The sequence below is a fragment of the Lepidochelys olivacea genome (genome assembly GCF_965140295.1).
Source record: "Lepidochelys olivacea isolate rLepOli2 genome assembly, chromosome: 4".
Taxonomy (NCBI): Eukaryota; Metazoa; Chordata; order Testudines; family Cheloniidae; genus Lepidochelys; species Lepidochelys olivacea.
The window spans coordinates 121,431,527-121,451,019 of NC_140414.1; positions in this window are offsets into that span (position 1 = coordinate 121,431,527).

Below are 19,493 nucleotides of genomic sequence, written 5' to 3' on the forward strand. Positions count from 1 at the left end.
CTTTTTGTGCCGGAGTGGAATTTAAAAAAATGTAGGAATTTTCCACAAAACAGAAATTCCAGTTTCCAGCCAGCTCTACTACATACAGTGGTAGGGAAAAATTGTTCTTTTATCTTCCCCTGAGCTAAATTATGTCTGTTTGACACAGCTCCATGCAGAGCCCCACTGCCCTAGAAGGAACAACAGAAGGCTTCCCAACACTTCCTGATTGCCCTAGCAAGGGCAGGGAGTAATGTGAGATGCCTTTAATGAGTGCAGCCTACTCAGCTCCACTAATCTCACAGAGCTGTTAACTCCAAAGCCCAGTGACTACTTTATTAACTATTTTGTTACAGATATTTAGTGGATAGAGTAGAGAAAGGGAGGGGAGTGATGCCTGTAGCACACTGCATGGAATGTAGAGGGAAGAACCGCATTTGGAGAAGGCACCAGGATGTGAGGCTGTGTGCACTGCTCAGGGCTAGAATGCAAAGCTGTGGCTGGAGCAGCTCTATGAATAGTTGCTTTAATAAAAAGCCAGTTTAGCTTGATGATAAGAATGGAGTCATCACATGTTACTACCCAGCACAGGAGACATGAAACACAAGCCACAGGAGCTGCTGGAGGGAAGGAAATGCAGAGGGAAGAATAGACTTGACACATAGGGACAGAAAAGAGGGAAAGCGAGAAAGAACGATTATTTATGCCACACTTAACAATGTGGTATCTAAGCAGAAGTAGAGAAACTGTGTATAAATGTCACGCCTCATAGGTGTGTCATGAATACCTGCTAAATGTAATGAATCATCATTGCTTCACAATGACTATTCAGCTTTATACAGAAGGATGATTTACAACCCTTGTTTCCCCCCTTCTTTCATTCTGCCCAACCAGAAGAGCTTTTTATCATTTTTGTTTATTAGTTGCTATCTTTCATTGTTGCATGAAGCAGAATCTCCTACAAAGCAAACAGAGAAAGCTGTTTGCTCATGTGATGGTTATACATTCATTCTTCAGTTGAGCACCTGTAAAATAAATATCAATTACTCTGACTTGAATGCATTAGTACATAAATCTAGGTTTTACAGTGAGATGAAAATTCTGCTGCCTCATACAGAATGTATATGCTTTGGTTGTGGGATTATCTTTTGTCACTCTGCAATGGTTGCATCACACAGTACTACGATTGTGTAATAAACAAGGGTTCACACCTGGAAAAAAAAATCTGTGAATATGTGTTCAAATAAGAAATTGAATTAGCTTCACCTGTATTTATGCCTCTTCAGTGTTTGCTATCTATTAATATTCTAGCAAATACATTTACTGTCTGGATTATTCACAGAAATAGTGAATTTAGGCAAATAGTAAAGAGTGCTCATAAAAAGTGAATTTTGAAATGACAACATGAGTATTCACTCTGGAAATCAGATTCTAAGTGTTTCACTCATCCTATTAGAAACTATGTTATGTGACCTATGTACGCATTCAAAACCAAAAAATTTTACTCAAATTGTAAATATCCGGTACCTGCAGTTAACTCCACGCATTAAATATATTAAAAATGGGCTAGTTGATAGGTCTCAAAATAACTGCAAACAGGGAATCATCATCAAGTGGATGTTATTCTGGTGGGGTCCCACAAGCATCAGATCTTGGCCTTACACTACTTAATGTTCTTTATCAGTGATGTCATAAATATAAAGGGAAGGGTAAACCCCTTTGAAATCCCTCCTGGCCAGGGGAAAGCTCCTCTCACCTGTAAAGGGTTAAGAAGCTAAAGGTAACCTCGCTGGCACCTGACCAAAATGACCAATGAGGAGACAAGATACTTTCAAAAGCTGGGAGGAGGGAGAGAAACAAAGGGTCTGTGTCTGTCTGTAGTCGTCTTGGCCAGGGACAGAACAGGAGTGGAGTCTTAGAACTTTTAGTAAGTAATCTAGCTAGGTATGTGTTAGATTATGATTTCTTTAAATGGCTGAGAAAAGAATTGTGCTGAATAGAATAACTATTTCTGTCTGTGTATCTTTTTTGTAACTTAAGGTTTTGCCTAGAGGGGTTCTCTATGTTTTTGAATCTAATTACCCTGTAAGATATCTACCATCCTGATTTTACAGGGGGGATTTCTTTATTTCTATTTACTTCTATTTTTTATTAAAAGTCTTCTTGTAAAACACTGAATGCTTTTTCATTGTTCTCAGATCCAAGGGTTTGGGTCTGTGGTCACCTATGCAAATTGGTGAGGCTTTGTATCCAACATTTCCCAGGAAAGGGGGGGTGCAAGTGTTGGGAGGATTGTTCATTATTCTTAAGATCCAAGGGTCTGGGTCTGTAGTCACCTAGGCAAATTGGTGAGGCTTTTTACCAAACCTTGTCCAGGAAGTAGGGTGCAAGGTTTTGGGAAGTATTTTGGGGGGAAGGACGCGTCCAAACAGCTCTTCCCCAGTAACCAGTATTAGTTTGGTGGTGGTAGCGGCCAGTCCAAGGTGTAATATTTTGTACCTTGGGGAAGTTTTGACCTAAGCTGGTAAAGATAAGCTTAGGAGGTTTTTCATGCAGGTCCCCACATCTGTACCCTAGAGTTCAGAGTGGGGGAGGAACCGTGACAAGTGACCTGGAAGAAAACAAACATTTAAGATGATGCAAAGATTGGGGATGAAGGCTAGTAAATAATGAAGACTGCAGGTCTCTGATACAGAGCAATCTGAATAACTTGGAAAGTGGGGCACAAGCAAACAATATGGATTTCAATATTCAATCAAATGTAAAATCATACATCCAAGAACAAAGAATGTAGCCATACTTACTAACTGGATAACTATCCTGAGAAGCAGTAACTCTAAAAAGGACTTGGGTGTTCAGGTTGGATAATCAGGTGAACATGAGGTCCCAGCATGATGCTATGGCCAAAGTGCTAATGCGATCCTTAGTTGTATAAATGGGAATGTCGAGTAAGAGTAGAGATGTATTACCTCTTTATCTGGGACTGGTGTGACCACTGCTTGTGTCCAGTTCTGGTGTCTACGATTCCACAATTCAAGAAGGATGTTGACTGTAGAGAGTTCAGAGAAGAGCCAAGAGAATGAATAAAGGATTGAAAAACATGCCTAGTAGTGAATGACTCCAGGAGCTACATAGCCTGTCAAAGAGAAAGTTAAGAGGTGACTTGATAGGTCTGTAAGTACCTACACGGGGAAATGAAATTTGATAACTGAAAGCACTTCAGTCTAGCAGACAAAAGAATAACAAGATCTAATGGTTGAAAATTGAGGCTAGGAATATTCAGGTTACAAATTGTTAACAGTGAGAGTAAATTAACCAACCATTGGAACAGCTTAGCCAGGGTTGTGATGGATTCTCCAGTACTAGAAATATTTAAACTGAGACTTTTCTAAGAGATATGTTGTAGTTCACACAAGAATTAATTCAGAGAAGTGCTATGGGTCTCTGTGTTTTACAGGAGATCAGACAAGATGACAACAATGGTCCCTTCTAGCTTTGGAATCTATGAAAGTCAATAAATGAAATCACAATAGGCCAGTGGTCTATTGTTGTCATTTATTTCTATTACATATTTGTTTAGGAGCCCAAGTCATGAAGCAGGACACTAGTGTTTTCCTCTTCCTTTCCTGGAGGCAGTTTGGGCTGTATTTTTGCCTTACAGTTTATTTCTTCCTGCTTTTTTTTATCTCCCTCATCTCTAGTATTTATTTTCTCGTGTCTCTCTTCATTCTTTTTCTTTTTTCTCCCCTTCCTACTTTCCTTGTGCTACTCCTACTCAGTCAGAACATGACATTCAAGGAGTGAGTTTTACACTTCATTCTGAAAGCAGTGAGGTTATTCTAATCTCCTCCAGTAAAGGCTTCCAGAGCCTTGGCACTGTTACTAAGGAAAGTCCTGTCTCCTTCTCTTAAATTGCCAGATAAAAGGATACTGTCGTGACATTAAAAATATCTTTAACTTTGTCACAGCTAAGTCCTTAATTTATTAAAATTCAAATAATTTTGAAATCAAATGCTTTTTCTCTACTTTTTGCTGTTTATTTATTTCTCTCAGCTTGGGGAATGAAAATGGATTTTTAAAAAGACTTGCAAATTTCACCCCTGCTTTTAGCCAGTTGGTAGTCAACTTCAGAGTCAGGTTCTCAGTTAGTAGCACGGTGCAGCAACACTGGAGATAGCAAACACTGGGCAGAAACCTTTAATTGTTGCCAAAATATACACCTTTCTCCACTGGAGTTAAAAACAAAACAAAAAACAATCATGGAAATATTTCTGTAGGTTTTAGTTTATTTTATTTTGAAAGCATTTCTCTAACTCCTACTCCCTCCAAATCATCCCATGTATGCACACCCCTACATTTTGAGACAAATTTGAAAGAAAAAAAAAGAACCAGAGAAAACTAAATTCAGTATCTGGCTTATGAAGGACTGGATGACTTAGGAGAGTGTTACTGGTATGCACAGTTATCCTGACTGTGAAAAAATCAAGACCATCTGATAACTATTTGCTGGTTTTAAGGAATTAAATTGATAATCTCAGTCCAATTGCTGTTTGGTAGGTATTCATAGCGCATCTGGGTCCTTTATTGGTCTGAAGCTGTGTAGTCAAATTCTTAACTGCCTTCCAGCTATTCATTTACCCTTCTGCAATGTAAATATAAGATGTTGCCATTCAGATCTGATAATGTTTTACACCCAGTTTGCAAAGCAGCAAATGTCTATGACAAGAGCTAGCTGGAGAATCAGGCCCAGACCTAAAGGTCAAAGGTGAGGCAAATTGGTATGGCTGTGCAGGGATACATTCATTGCTGCTGCCCATGATCAACCGGATTTGTTGATCTATAGAATGCTTTACTTTCCAGAATTCTCAGTGTAGCTGTTTCTTCCAGAATCTTAAAGTTATAGGAAAAGCAATAAAATTTCAGTTGACACTGAAAAGCCAGGCTAACAAAACTGCCCCCCGCCCCGTCAATGCCTATAAAAATATTATTTAAGATCAGAGAGTTAACCTGATTTTTCTAGTCTTATTATGATTTTTCTTGATTCTGTATGTTCAAGCTTGTCCCATAATATGATTTAATTTTTCTTCCACAAGTTCACATAAAAAGCCAGAAATCCCAATAAAGAGAGAAGTCTTGCAATTACCCACATATTAAAGCAATATTACCCAAGCATTCACTGTGAAATGCTAATATTTTCTATGTGCACAGGATACACAAAAGAAATAAAATCTCAGTTGTTTATCCTCATAATTCTCTATTTAATACTTTGAGTGCACGGTTATAATGCAAGAAGTCAAGGCAAGAACCATGGCAATTCCATTAAATGTAATGTGGAAAATTGAGATAGGCTACAATGAATATCCCAGGTGTGATTCTAATGATTTCAGTGGAGTTAGATCAGGAATGAATTTGGCCTAGTATGTCTTTATATATAAAGGACTCTGTATATTTCATTGAGCAATTATTTCATTATGCAAGAAACCCAGATTGAAATCTAGTGGAACTTTATATGCTAATCTTAGTTAATGCAAACTGAAAAGTATTCTGCAAGCAGCATCAGCGCACACAAACACTGTTCTTTTATCTTAGTTGGGGATACACAGGATGTGGGAAATTCCAGCAATAAGATGAAATGTTTGATTAAGTTACGCATGAATGGCAAGTTGAACAGATTTCTTTCTGTGACGTGTAAAGTAAACTATTACATCAGTGACAAGCCTAGAGTCATGACTGATCTGGTCACCGAGAGTTTCTTTGATCATTTACCCTTTTAAAGCAGCCACCTTATTTGTTTGGTATTTGACTATTACAGGCACAAACAAGTTGCACTGACGAAGCTGAGGGTACAGCAGGTGTTTCAACACACAGAAACTGGAGGGAAAAAAATCCCAAACAGACTGTCATTTAATATCTTGAGTTTCTGGCTGTTAAAGAAAAAGGAAACAATGTTGTTTATTTTAGAGTAAAAGCATTTTTGAAGCTAATATAACTAGAGAAATTAAATATGGGGCTCTAAAAAGAAACCTGGCTTAATGTAAATTGGGTTATCGTTGAAATGAATTCATAAGGACACTGTATATCTTAAAATCATAGGGCTCTACAAAGCTTTTCAATACACACACACTATTTCCATTATGTACACCAACTAACACAGTTATACCCACATGCTAAAAGCTTACATGCAATGCTTTTGTTCCTTTCACTTCTTGACAACAAGAACAAGAACTGGCCAGGATAGAACAGAAGAACTGTAATCCTAGTTTTCGAGAAGCTGATTAAAAAGCTCTTGTTTCTCGTAAGGACAGGGATAACAATAGACAAGCGAACTTCAGGGAAATCACTGGCAAATGTCTTATGAGTTCCACGTTATTGGTTTTTCTTTTAGAGGTGAGAGGAGAAGGAAGGAGGAAGTTATTTTTTCTTTATATAAACTATTCCCACCTGCTCCTCTACCTAGCCATAACTTGGCCCAGTTTTGGCACCCTCACTCTCAGAGTAGTAAGTTTCTTCACAATTACCCCATTCATTCCAATGGAGCTATTTGCTCAGTAAGGTAACTGCTCTAGGTGAGTGAGGGTACCAGAATAATAATACCTAGCACTCATGTAGTGAATTCCATCAGTAGATCTCAAAGCACTTTACAAAGGAAGTCAGTGTCATTATCCCCAATTTTACAGCTGAGGATATTGGGCTGCAGGGAGGTGGCATGATTTACCTGAGGTCACCTAGCAGGCCAATGACTGAGCCAGCAACAGGACCCCAGTCTCCCGAGTCCCAGTTCAGTTCTCTAGTCTAGTCAGGCCAAATTGTTACTATTTAATATTTATGGCCAGATCCTCAAATGACAAATCAGGGTAGTACACTGAAGTGGACAGAGCTATTCCAATTTAAACCAGCTGAGGATCTGGCCCATAAACTACCTGCAATTGTTGTTCTAGCTACTCCTCTGTCCACAGCCACCCACCCTATGTAGTTAACCAAGGTTAATTCACCACTGTTTATTCCTCATGGTTTCCTGCTCTCCAAGTACTCCTCTCCCCTATCTAAGACCTTGAGCTGAGGAAGACGCTGTGTTAGCAGGAGTGTTGCAAGCAAGACACAAGAAATATTTTTTCCACTCTAGTCTGTGCTAATAAAGCCGCACCTGGAGTATTGTATCCAGTTCTGGGTGCCACGTTTCAGGAAAGATGTAGACAAATTGGAGAAAGTCCAGAGGAGATCAACAAAAATGATTAAAGGTCTAGAAAACATGACCTATAAGGAAAGATTGAAAAAAACTGTGTTTGTTTAGTCTGAAGAAGAGAAGACTGAGCAGGGACATGATCATAGTTTTCAAGTACATAAAAGGAGGAGGGTGAAAAATTGTTCTTGTTAAGCTCTGAGGACAGGACAAGAAACTATGGGCTTAAATTGCAGTAAGGGAGACATTAGGAAAAACTTCCTTACTGTCAGGGTGATTAAGCACAGGAACAAATTGTCTAAGGAGGTTGTGGAATCCATCATTGGAGGTTTTTAAGAACAGGTTAGACAAACACCTGTCAGGAATGTCCTAGTTATTACTTAGTCTTGCCTTGAGTGAGGGGATTGGACTAGATGACCTCTCGAGATCCCTTCCAGTCCTATACTTCTATGATTATTGTTTTGTACAATGTTCACATACTTTTATGAAACTCCCTATCTGAAGTGTTGTCATTCAGCTAACAAACAACAACAAAATATTATAATTTTGAACCGAAGCCTCCATACAACCTGTGTCCACTGCTTTCTTCCTTCTAATGTTTTGGGACAAAACCCCTCCACACCTAATGTTTTCCTTTAATACTTTTCAACACAACACATAATTAACCTGTTGAGCTCTCTTTCATAATGTACCATTGAGACCAAGAGCTTTACCAAATTAGAAAAAAAAGAAAAGAAAAGAAAAAAGAATTGGATATTTATAGTGCACAATGAGAAAGTTCACAGTTACACTGGACAGGATAAAAAACAATTGAGATATACATCCTTTTGTTTTGGGGCAAATTTTAATTGGCTGAGATTAAGAAAAAGTGTCTCCTATAGGCACATTATTCCATAACTGCCCATTACAGGGATTCTTGTACCTTCCTGTCAAGTATCTGGTGGAGTCAGGATAATGGGCTAGATGGGCACTAGTCTGACATGATGTAGTAACTGATATGTTTCTACCCCACAGCCTTCCACCCTCCCTCACCCCTAGCCCTCCATAAACATGGCAACCACAGGTCTCTGAACTGAACCATGAGAGTTGCCAAATTTGACACAAACAAAAATGCAAAACAAAGGCCATTTTTGAGCAAAAAGTTGCAATAGTGAATTTTGAAACAGCTGCTGGAAAAGGAGATGATATTCCTCCAGAGTTATATATGGTCTAGTGGGAGAGACAGAAGGCCGAGAGTGAGGAGGTCCTGATGGTTATTTGAACCTTGGCCAAAGATTTGCCCCTAATAATACTTAGGTAGCACTTTACAAACATTATTTAATTGTTATAGGAAGTGGATTAATTATGTTGCCCACGTTTTACCAATGGGGAAACTGAGGATCCGGTAAATCACCTGACCTCTAAGATGACACAGCAAGTCAATGGCAGAACTATCATTAGAGCTGACACGCTAGATTGCAGCACAGCTACTCGGTGAGGGGTAGGGAGTAAGGACCTCCCTCTGAGCAGCCCAAATAAGGACTGCCCAGAATAGCAGCCCCTATTGCACAAGAGGGAGAATTGCCTGCCACCCAGAGCAACTTGCCAAAAAGGGGCAGAGAGATGGAGGGAGTAGGCTGAGCCCTAGCTCTGCCCACTTTTTTCCCCACCTCCCCATCCTTCAGACACACCCCTGCCAGAGTGTGCTGCACTCATTCAAGGGGGTGTCACAAGTTATTGTCTTTGATTGCAAGCAGGGAGCTCCAGCAAGCATTCTGTCTCTCTTATGCGCCTACAAGGCAGGGTGGCTCCACACCATCCCTTCAAACCATTTGTGCCTAAAAGGCCCAATCTAGCTCCAAGGTGTTCTTTAATTTCAGTCTAGTAGTCTGACATTTCCATTTCCATTCCACCAACAGTCACTGAGACGGTTCTCTTATGGCATGAGATGCTGTTCAGTGCGAGTAAAGGTGTCAGAAGTGTACACCCATGTAAAAAAAAATCTTAAAAACAAAACCCAGTTTTAACTACAAATTAGTCAAAGTCAGAATCTCAGATCTTAACTCTCAAATCTCAGGATGCCCAGGAGTTCAGCCTACATCCTATGATCCACATACAAACAGTATAATTTGGTTCTACAGGGGATCCAAAACTGAAACAGCTTCATTTACTGATTTTGGTGTTAAAATCTATGGGAACAGCTCAAGAAGTTTCAGCTTAGTAAAATCCAAACCCTGAAGCCCATCCCGCTTCGGCCTTCTACCACAACACAAACCTTAGCCTAACACTAATATGAGCCCCAGCAAACCTGAATCCAAAAAACTTAACATTTTCAAATTGCAACAGATAAAAGACTTTGTTCCTTATTGTTTCTCTACTTTCTCAGTTACCAACATGAACTGAAAGATGTTTTACTTCCAGAAAGCCATGTTGAAACTGAGACCATAACTTGTAACAATACAGGACAAACCTGGTGAAAATGATTCCATTAGATCTTTTGGCAAGTTCACATTGGGTGGTTTCCGAGGACCCATCATTTTTATAGATGGGCTTGTAAAAAGCCAGTTTTACCTCAAAATGTGGTGATTTAGCAGTTAGTTAAGATGGAAGAGGCAAAGGATTTCTAATTCTGGCTTGTAAGTGACACACAGGTTCTCTACCAACACTTGTGATCCCCAAATCCCTCACCTCCTGAGTCTAGCCAGAGCAGAAGACCAAGCTGAGGTGACAGAACAGCTGCAGTAAGGAGAGCGTCTGCTAAGTCTTTCCTCAATGCAAAAGTAAGTGGTAGCCTAGATCAGTGCTACTCCAAGTGGTGGTCCGCAGACCGGTGCTGGTCTGCGAGCCATCGGCTGCCAGTCTGCGCGCACATTGGGGAAAAAAATTGCCGGTCCCCCACATCAGACAGCTTGATAAGCACTAGCCTAGACGACAGCTGTATCCCATTACTGTCATGCTGTTCTCACTCACTGAGTGACCATGGATGAGCCCTGAATTATAGGAAGTTTTAGCTACTCAGCAACAGACACATGCCCACTGTTTCTTTGCTCCTCTGTTCCTGAATATTTTATTTCAAGTCATTGAAGCATGGTCTGCTCCTTTTCTGGTCTGCTATATAGCCAACAAATAGCATATTCCTCTTCTTATTAAGATGACTGAAAGTAAGTACTCACCCTGTGAAAAATATACTCTTTCTGGGGATAAGTACTCATTGTCACTCTAATGCTTTGGCTATTTCTTCTCTTCTGTCAGCTCTAAGAAGCATTATTAGTGATTCACATCATTCTCTCAGAACAACTGAAATGCAGGTGCAGGATAAATGGCATAAGTGTTTGAGTTTATTGTACAGAGCATATGCTCTTATTGTCTTTTATTTTCACTACTCAAGAGATTTCTCCCCTCAAACCCCAGATGTTTTTTTTTCATTACTCTTTTTTAATCTTTGTTCAGCTGATACAATGGCATTTGTGATTGCTAGATACAGTTTTCAAAGCACTGTGCCTGATATTTATGAACCTGCAAACCAGCTTTTGTTTGCTTGTGGCAGTCTGGCTCTTAGCAGTTCCTGTTTTAGGGTATACTAGGGAGCATACTAGTTTTGATTTGCTTGCATTTCAGGTTCATTCAGAATTACAGGAATGTGTCATCAACCCCCTTCAAACCTGCTTGGAGCCTCATTCCACAGGGATACAAAATCTTTAACTTCACTATTACTTTTTTTATTATTTGCATTACCATCTCACCTGGGAAACCCCATTGTGCTAGGAGCTGTACAAACTGAACAAAAAGATGCCTGTCCCAAAGAGCTTACAATCTAAGCATAAAACAAGACTCAACAGATAGATACAGACAGATGAGTGAGTACAAGGAACACTGAAAATATATTGTCTAAATAGACAAGCCAGACACATAGAGGGGGAAGGAGTAGAACACACAAGCAGAGTGAACAACATGAAGCTAGCAAACATCATGTTAGTGCCACAGTTATGTATTTATTTATTGGTAGATTTACTTAGCTCGGCGGGAATCCTAAGTAATGGGCAGAAAAGGGAAGGGAAGGAGGGGCAGGTGCAAAGTGAAACTCAGGTGAAGAAACTGAGGAAAGGGATGGATTGGAGCTAACAGCCAATCAGCACAGGGCACAGAAAGGCTGACAACATTTTCCAGTTTTGACGGGAATGTCCTGAGGTTCCTACTTTGGCTGCTCCTGTTCCCACCTCATGGAGCTTTTGGCTGGCTGCCCTCTGCAGTTTTCTCCCCAACCTGCATGGCAAGGGAGGCACCACTGGCGTCCTAATGCCCCCGTAATGTGTGTGTGTGGGGGGGGGGTCTCTTCTGCACATTTCTAGATCCACATTTCCAGCTGGTGGGAGAGAGGGGGAACGGCCCTGGCTGGGCTCCATTTTACCTCCTCTTCCTAGTACTGCAGCTGTCTTCTGGGGTAGGGGTTCAGAAGTGTTATGCCCCACCCCTGTACCCTCCTCCCACCACACATGCCCCTTCCTCACACTATCTTCAGGGAGCAGCCAGCATGCTGCCCCTTCCAGTGTCTTTGGGGGGCAGCTGGTAGGGCCAACCTCCCCTACGTCTACTGTGATGTTCTTCTGGGATGCGGGGGGAGGGAAATGGGGAAGGGTAGAGTGGCCGGACTGCTTCCCTGCTGCCTCCCATTTCTGCACCAGTGGACCCTCAGCCCATCCTTCCATGCCCACAGATCCTTGGAGACAAAGCAGAGGATGTTTCATTTCACCAGTAAGAGTCACACAGCTTTACTTAAGATGGGCTATATAGTCCAGTTCGTCTACCTATCAAAATACTTATATGGGCCCCATCACCATAGTATCTGAACAGCTCACAATCTCTAATGAATTATCCTCACGACACCCCAATGAGGTAGGAAAGTGCTATATCCTCATTTTATAGATGGGGAACTGAGGCACAGAGAGACTATCTGACTTGTTCAAGGTCACACTGGAAGTCTGTGGCAGAGCAGGGACTTGAACCTTGGTCTCACCTAGTCCCCACTGGACCATACTTCCTGAAACTAAGCGTAACCTCAAAATTCTCATTCTACCTCTGCTATTTATTTTCTGTGTGGCCTTAAACACTTTGTGGTTAAATTTCCTCATCTGTAAAACCGTCATCATATCTGGATAAGGGATATTAGGTAAGAATATATTCTTCATTTGATAAAAGAAGTCTACATTGACTGTCTTGACTGAACACTTTGTAAAAAGTCCCTCTCGTAGCAATTGAGAGATCTCAGTATATAAGGACCAAGTAATATACCAAATGGGGGCTAGAGGGAAGTCTGTTGAGACTAAAGAAGTGTGGTACAGATTTTACTAATTGTTTACACTCCATTTTTAAGCTTCATTTCTGCTCAGACTATTTCATTTAGGGCCAAATTCTTCTTTATTGTAGCTCCATTGACCGAGGATGAATGTGGCCCCTTATGTAAAACATTTATCAGGCCCATGCATCTCACAGTTAAAGATAAAAGTCTGGCATAAGTTACAGGTAAAAGGTCACCAGTACTGATAAAGTTTGGTGTGGAACATCTGTGCTACATAATTTATTACTGCAATATTTCCTAAGCCCTCCTACAAACCATCTTAAAGAGCTCTGCATATTAACAAATGAGTCAAACATCAACTTACCGTAACTGCAAGCTCGCATCTTAAACCATTTAAGAAACTGCAAACGCAACGCTGGAGTTTGGGTCTACAGTGTAAGGTGGGTTGTTCCTGATTGCAGTCAACTTAATACAAGTGCCACATCACAGTCCATGGCAAGCCAGTCTTTTCTCTTTTCAAACTCTGGCATGAAACAAAAGTTCAAGGAAATTGTTTGCTAATATACATCTCAGATCTCTGCCCAAATGAGGAAGAATGTGTTGTTTTCTCTTGTGTGAAACTGTCATTATTTGGCATAGATTATGTAAATGTAAACATACAGTACTTCAAAGTCCCCTACATGTAACAAAGGAGACAGTCTTGAGATGAATTTCTCTTTTTTAGACACATGCCCTGAGCACAGATGTTGAGGAAAGGAAGTTATCCTGCTGTTATAAAGTATAGTATCATTTCTTTGACCTCAAGATAAAAGAAGACAAGGAAACAAAGCCATGCCACTCAACAGGATATAAGAACAGACAGCTACAGTGCCCTGATCTCATGCACAAGTTTTACTGGAAGATAAAAACCACTTCCTTTACTACCCCTTCTATCAATATTACATTATTCCCAGAAAGTAATACTCAGGATGAGTGATACTGAAATCACTCTTCTTAATGGAAAAAGAAAAATCAAGAAAATATTAGCCAATGCACTTCCCTAAGTCACAATCAACAGCGGAGCTTTTAAAAATATTTGACTTGACCATCCAAGCAATCCTGTGGTTCATATTGTTTTTCAGTGTCAAATACGTTTATTAAAACCTTTGTACAATGCTCAAAAATAAATTAAAGTGTTTCTAAATCTTAGGACTGTTTTGCAGCATTTCCTATCTGATCAAGCTTTTGCACTATAGCTAGAGCAACATTGATAACATAAACTGCTCCCCTTTCTCTCTTCATCTCTCCTAAAAAACAAAACACAACAGAATAAAACAAAAACAAAAACAAAAAAACCCATCCTAGTCCAACCAGAGCTTTATATAATATGAAAAGGGAGAAGAGGCAGAGATTCCATGAAGTCCACTAGGGACACAGCTAGTGCCAATCTGTTTTATGGAAGGTGCTCTGATACCGTGGAGATGGGCAGCAGTACAACCTAAAGCATATCGCTACACAGTCTCTTCTGTGATTACGCCAAACCCTGTTCACATTATTTAGGCAAGTAGTGATATAACTCAGGTGAATCAAAAGGAGTAACTCCCTGAATGTGATGTCACTATTGTATATAACTAGAAAATGTCAGTTTTCCAATCTGTCAGTCTCCAGTATCCAGGCATCAGTGTACACTCAGTGTTTACGCTGTCTGCTTTTACAAATAGCTGCTAAGACATGAAGGGTCCGAGATCTTTGTTTTAGGCAATGCACCCTGCTGAAACAATAAACTGATTTGGAGATTTAATAAAATATAATTTCATGTATTGTAACAGTCATTTTTAATACTTTGCTCTTCTTTGAGAGCGAGCAGGGCAGCAGCTAGGGTACTGTAATATGGAGCAGTCAAATACACTAAAGATCTGCAAATGCCAAATAGACTCAGACATTTCATTACACTATTAACAGAAGCAAAAATCAGTATATAAACATAAAAGAGCCTTTTGCATAGGGTTTATAAAGCCTGATCTGGCATTTGTTACTCAGGCATTGGGTTCACTGAACCCGACTGAGGGGCTGCAGAACTGAATCAACTATCCTTGGAAATGGAAAAGTGCTAATCATTTGGGCTTGGATGCACAAAAGGAATTAGGTACCTAAGTCCTTATTTTAGGCACCTGTCAAGGTTTCTTCCCCACTCTGAACTCTAATGTACAGATGTGGGGACCCGCATGAAGGACCCCCTAAGCTTATTCTTACCAGCTTAGGTTAAAAACTTCCTCAAGGTACAAACTTTGCCTTGTCCTTGAACAGTATGCTGCCACCACCAAGAGTTTTAAACAAAGAAGAGGGAAAGAGACCACTTGGAGACGTCTTCCCCCAAAATATCCCCCCAAGTCCCCTTTCCTGGGGAAGGCTTGAGAATAATCCTCACCAATTGGTACAGGTGAACACAGACTCAAACCCTTGGATCTTAAGAACAATGAAAAATCAATCAGGTTCTTAAAAGAAGAATTTTAATTAAAGAAAAGGTAAAAGAATCACCTCTGTAAAATCAGGATGGTAAATACCTTACAGGGTAATCAGATTCAAAACATAGAGAATCCCTCTAGGCAAAACCTTAAGTTACAAAAAGAGACAAAAACAGGAATTTCCATTCCCTCCAGCGCAGCTTATTTTATTAGCCATTAAACAAAAGGAAATCTAACGCATTTCTAGCTAGATTACTTACTAACTTAACAGGAGGTGGAAGGCTTGCATTTCTGATCTGTTCCCGGCAAAAGCATCACACAGACAGACAGACCCTTTGTTCTCCCCACCCCTCCAGATTTGAAAGTATCTTGACCCCCCATTGGTTATTTTGGGTCAGGTGCCAGCGAGGTTACCTTAGCTTCTTAACCCTTTACAGGGGAAAGGGTTTTGCCTCTGGCCAGGAGGGATTTTATAGCGCTGTATACAGAAAGGTGGTTACCCTTTCCTTTATATTTATGACAGCACCTGAGTCCCAGTTCTGGCTCCACTGCAAAACAAAACAGGTGATCATTGAGTGATCCATTCCCTGTCACCCATTCCCAGCTTCTGGCAAACAGAGACTAGGGACACCATCCTTGCCGATCCTGGCTAATAATCATTGATGGACCTATCCTCCATGAATTTATATAGTTCTTTTTTAACCCTGTCATAGTCTTGGCCTTCACAACATCCTTTGGCAAGGAGTTCCACAGGTTGACTGTGTGTTGTGTGAAAAAAATACTTCCTTTTGTTTGTTTTAAACCTATTAATTTCATTTGGTGGCCCCTAGTTCTTCTGTTTTAAGAAGGAGTAAATAACACTTCCTTATTTACTTTCTCTACACCAGTCATGATTTTATAGACCTCTATCATATCTCCCCTTAATTGTCTCTTTTCCAAGCTGAAAAGTCCTACTCTTATTAATCTCTCCTCATACGGAAGCTGTTCCATACCTCTAATAATTTTTGTTGCCCTTTTCTGAACCTTTTCCAAGTCCAATATATCTTTTTTGAGATGGGGCGACCACATCTGCATGCACTATTCAAGATGTGGGCATACCATGGATTTATATAGAGACAATATGATATTTTCTGTCTTATTTATCCCTTTCTTAATGATTCCCAACATTCAGTTTGCTATATTCTTATTATTCAAGCATGGAATACTATCCAAAGAGATTCTATGGTACAGTTTAGTTCATTTAAGATTTTTACTTCATTTGATTCTACACTTTCTTTCACATATAGTGCCACTCCCCCACCAGCATGACCTGTTCTGCCCTTCCAGTATATTTTGTCCTTGGTATTACTGTGTCCCATTGATTATCCTCATACCACCAAGTTTCTGTGATGCCTATTATATCAATATCCTCATTTAATATGAGGCACTCTAGTTCACCCATCTTATTGTTTAGACTTCTAGCATTGGTATATAAGCACTTTAAAAACTTGTCACTGTTTAGCTGCCTGCCATTACATGATGTAATTGAATGGGACATTTTTTCGTTTGACTGTTTCTCATCAGATCCTACTTGTATTTTATCTTCTTCCATCCCCTCCTACTTATTAGGACGTAGGGAATCTCCATTTATAGATCCTTCCGAACCACATGCTCCTCTGCACCTCTCGGCTTTCCCCCAGCCCTTAGCTTAAAAACTGCTCTATGACCTTTGTAATGTTAAGTGCCAGCAATCTGGTTCCATTTTGGTTTAGATGGAGCCTATCCTTCCTGTATAGGCTCCCACTTTCCCAGAAGTTTCCCCAGTTCCTAGTAAATCTAAAGCCCTCCTCCCTACACTATCGTCTCATCCACAAATTGAGACCCTGAAGTTCTATCTCTCTAACTGGACCTGCATGTGGAACTGGAAGCATTTCAGAGAATGCTATCATGGAGGTCCTGGACTTAAATCTCTTACCTAGCAGCCTAAATTTGTCCTCCAGGACCTCTGTCCTATCCTTCCCTATGTCACTGGTACCTATATGTACAACCTTTTATGTACTTGAAAACTGTTATCATGTCCCTCTCAGTCTTCTCTTTTCTAGACTAAACAAACCCAATTTTTTCAATCTTTCCTCATAGGTCACGTTTTCTAGACCTTTAATCATTTTTTTTTTGCTCTTCTCTCTTAATTAATTGCTCTGAACCATAAGAGTAGTTCCCCCTATCTGTGACAGATATATGAAGAATATTATATTCTTCATTTTACTTCATTGTTTCAGAGCACTCTTTTGGGGAAGTTTTATGGCCTGTGTTATGCAGGAGGCCAGACTAGATGATCAGAATGGTCATTTCTGGCCTTGGAATCCATGTATCTAAGTGTTGGAGAATAACGGAGAAAGGTTAAACAAAGCTTAGAGGATTTTGCAGCATTTTGTGGCACACTTCTCAGTGAAGTGAAAGGCATCTCCTATCCCAGCTCTCCACACACTAACATTTTGCATGCCACTATCAAAGAGCCAATGAAGCATATACCTTTGGGACAAATTCATATTAATATGAAACACCAGCGTATACTCATTCAACTACCGGCAGCACTGTCTACAGAAATAGTAGCAAGAATTTACACTGGAATTCTGGATCGACCCCTGGAAAAAGGCATGTGGTCAAATAGCTGGGAGCAAGGCTTGGCGATCTGCAGGCCATTCAAGCTCACTCACTAATTTGTCTTCACTGCTAAAAAAATGTGCATTTTTTACCTCAGGGTAACTAGTGCATATGTTATGCTTAAACAAAGCACACAAGATCTTTTTATAGGGGAAAAGGCAATACACTGCATTTATTGAGAATACAGCAATTGGCATATGCTTTTTAGTTACACACACACACACCAGGCACACAGTCCCGCCAGTCGATGTTTATAGTTACCAGTCCAGAGTTTGGATCAATCAAGTGGCCAGCCAGATTTGTCGCAGAGGGGAGCTGGGCTCTGTCAGTCACGATCCAATGCTTTTGGAGTAGTGGCAAGATGAACTCAAAATCCCATGGCAAAGCACTTTGTTTTTATAGTCTTTTTTTGTTATTGAAGTTTATGGATTTTGCTGTGTTAGTCTGTGACCGGTTACTCCTTAATTGGTGTTATTTTCTGATGTTAATATTCCAAAGCACCTCCGAGAGGGTGTTACCCCAAGGGGAGTAAGGTAACCTTCAGAGAGAAAATACTCGAGAAGTGGTAGGGGGAAAGATAGAAAAGGAAAGCCCCTTTTCTCAGAACAGCAGACTCGGCTCCCTTCTGTGTCTGTCACCAGTGGATTTAGCTTACAATAAGGGTGTCCCTCCCTCCCTGTGTGATGTAATAAAAATGAAGGCAAGACAAGGTAATATGGTGAGAACAAAGGTAAGTATATTAAGGGTAAAGGTACAGAGAACTGGAAAAATGGAGGGAAGAAACTCAAACTTAACCATACAGTGATTCAGTGACTGGCTTTAGAAGCTTGAAGCTCAGACCCACAAAACCTCCCTGGGTATTCAGAAAAACAATAAATAAAACCCCAATACAGAAACCTTTTCCTACGATTTAGGCGCAGTGGACACAGCATACAGGGGCAAAGCCCAGAACCTTCTACTCTCCGGCTGACGTGCAGCCTTTGAGGAGGACTACTGGGGAGTCCTGACAACTGTTGGATTTCATTGCAGGCAGGGAGACCCTCCTGGATGATGGACACCAGGAAAGCAGGACCCTCCAGAGGTAAAATGGATTCAGTTCGCTGTGGCAGGGATAGTGAGGACAGGCCTCTCCTTCCTCAACCTTGCTGTGGGATAGATGGTACTCTTCTCTCTAGCTCTGGAGACTTAGGAAGGCCTGACCATGTACGTGCTGCTGCTGGAATGGACAGCCCAGCACAGGTGCTGAGCAAGTTCTTATATAGCCTTTTTGGTAGGAAAAATTGGCTTAGTCCGGTTTGAGCCAGGGAAATCCAGGGTCTTTACAGTAAACAAGTCTGCTTACAGAGATGGAGTCCGAAAGTCACAGATGATATACTCCATATTGGATTTCATTAAAGCCAGTGATTTACATAACCTTTACCTTAGACATACTATTCAAACAGCTAATTAAACACATTTAAACAATACCAACACAACATTTCTTACTAACAAGGGCCATTCCATCCTTTCGATTTAATTAATTGTTTTGTTTTGAGGGGTGCCAGCCTCCACCTCAGGGTCATCAATCTGCCTTCCCTCAGTCATGGATGCGCATTGATGGTCTTTGACGTTGATAAGTCTGTTAATTTTTTTCACTTTTTCTCCCTTGACCATCTGGCTCCGACAATGGCCTTTACACCTTATTTTTTTCTGATGCGTGCATTCCTCATTCACACAAACAGTCTTTTACAGAGACTTTGAGCATACAAACAGCAGTATTTTATATCGAGCGAAAAGACACTGTAAATTAAACCTTGCTAAATTTTATAACCAAACCAATTCACATTGAGGCCCAGGCCTTCAGTGTTCCTCTAATCTACTTAACATAGACACAATACCCTGCCTCTTCCCACCCCCGCTCTGCCCCTGCCCCACCACTTCCCGCCCTGTTCCACCCCCTCCCCTGAGTGCACCCCACCCTCACTCCTTCCCC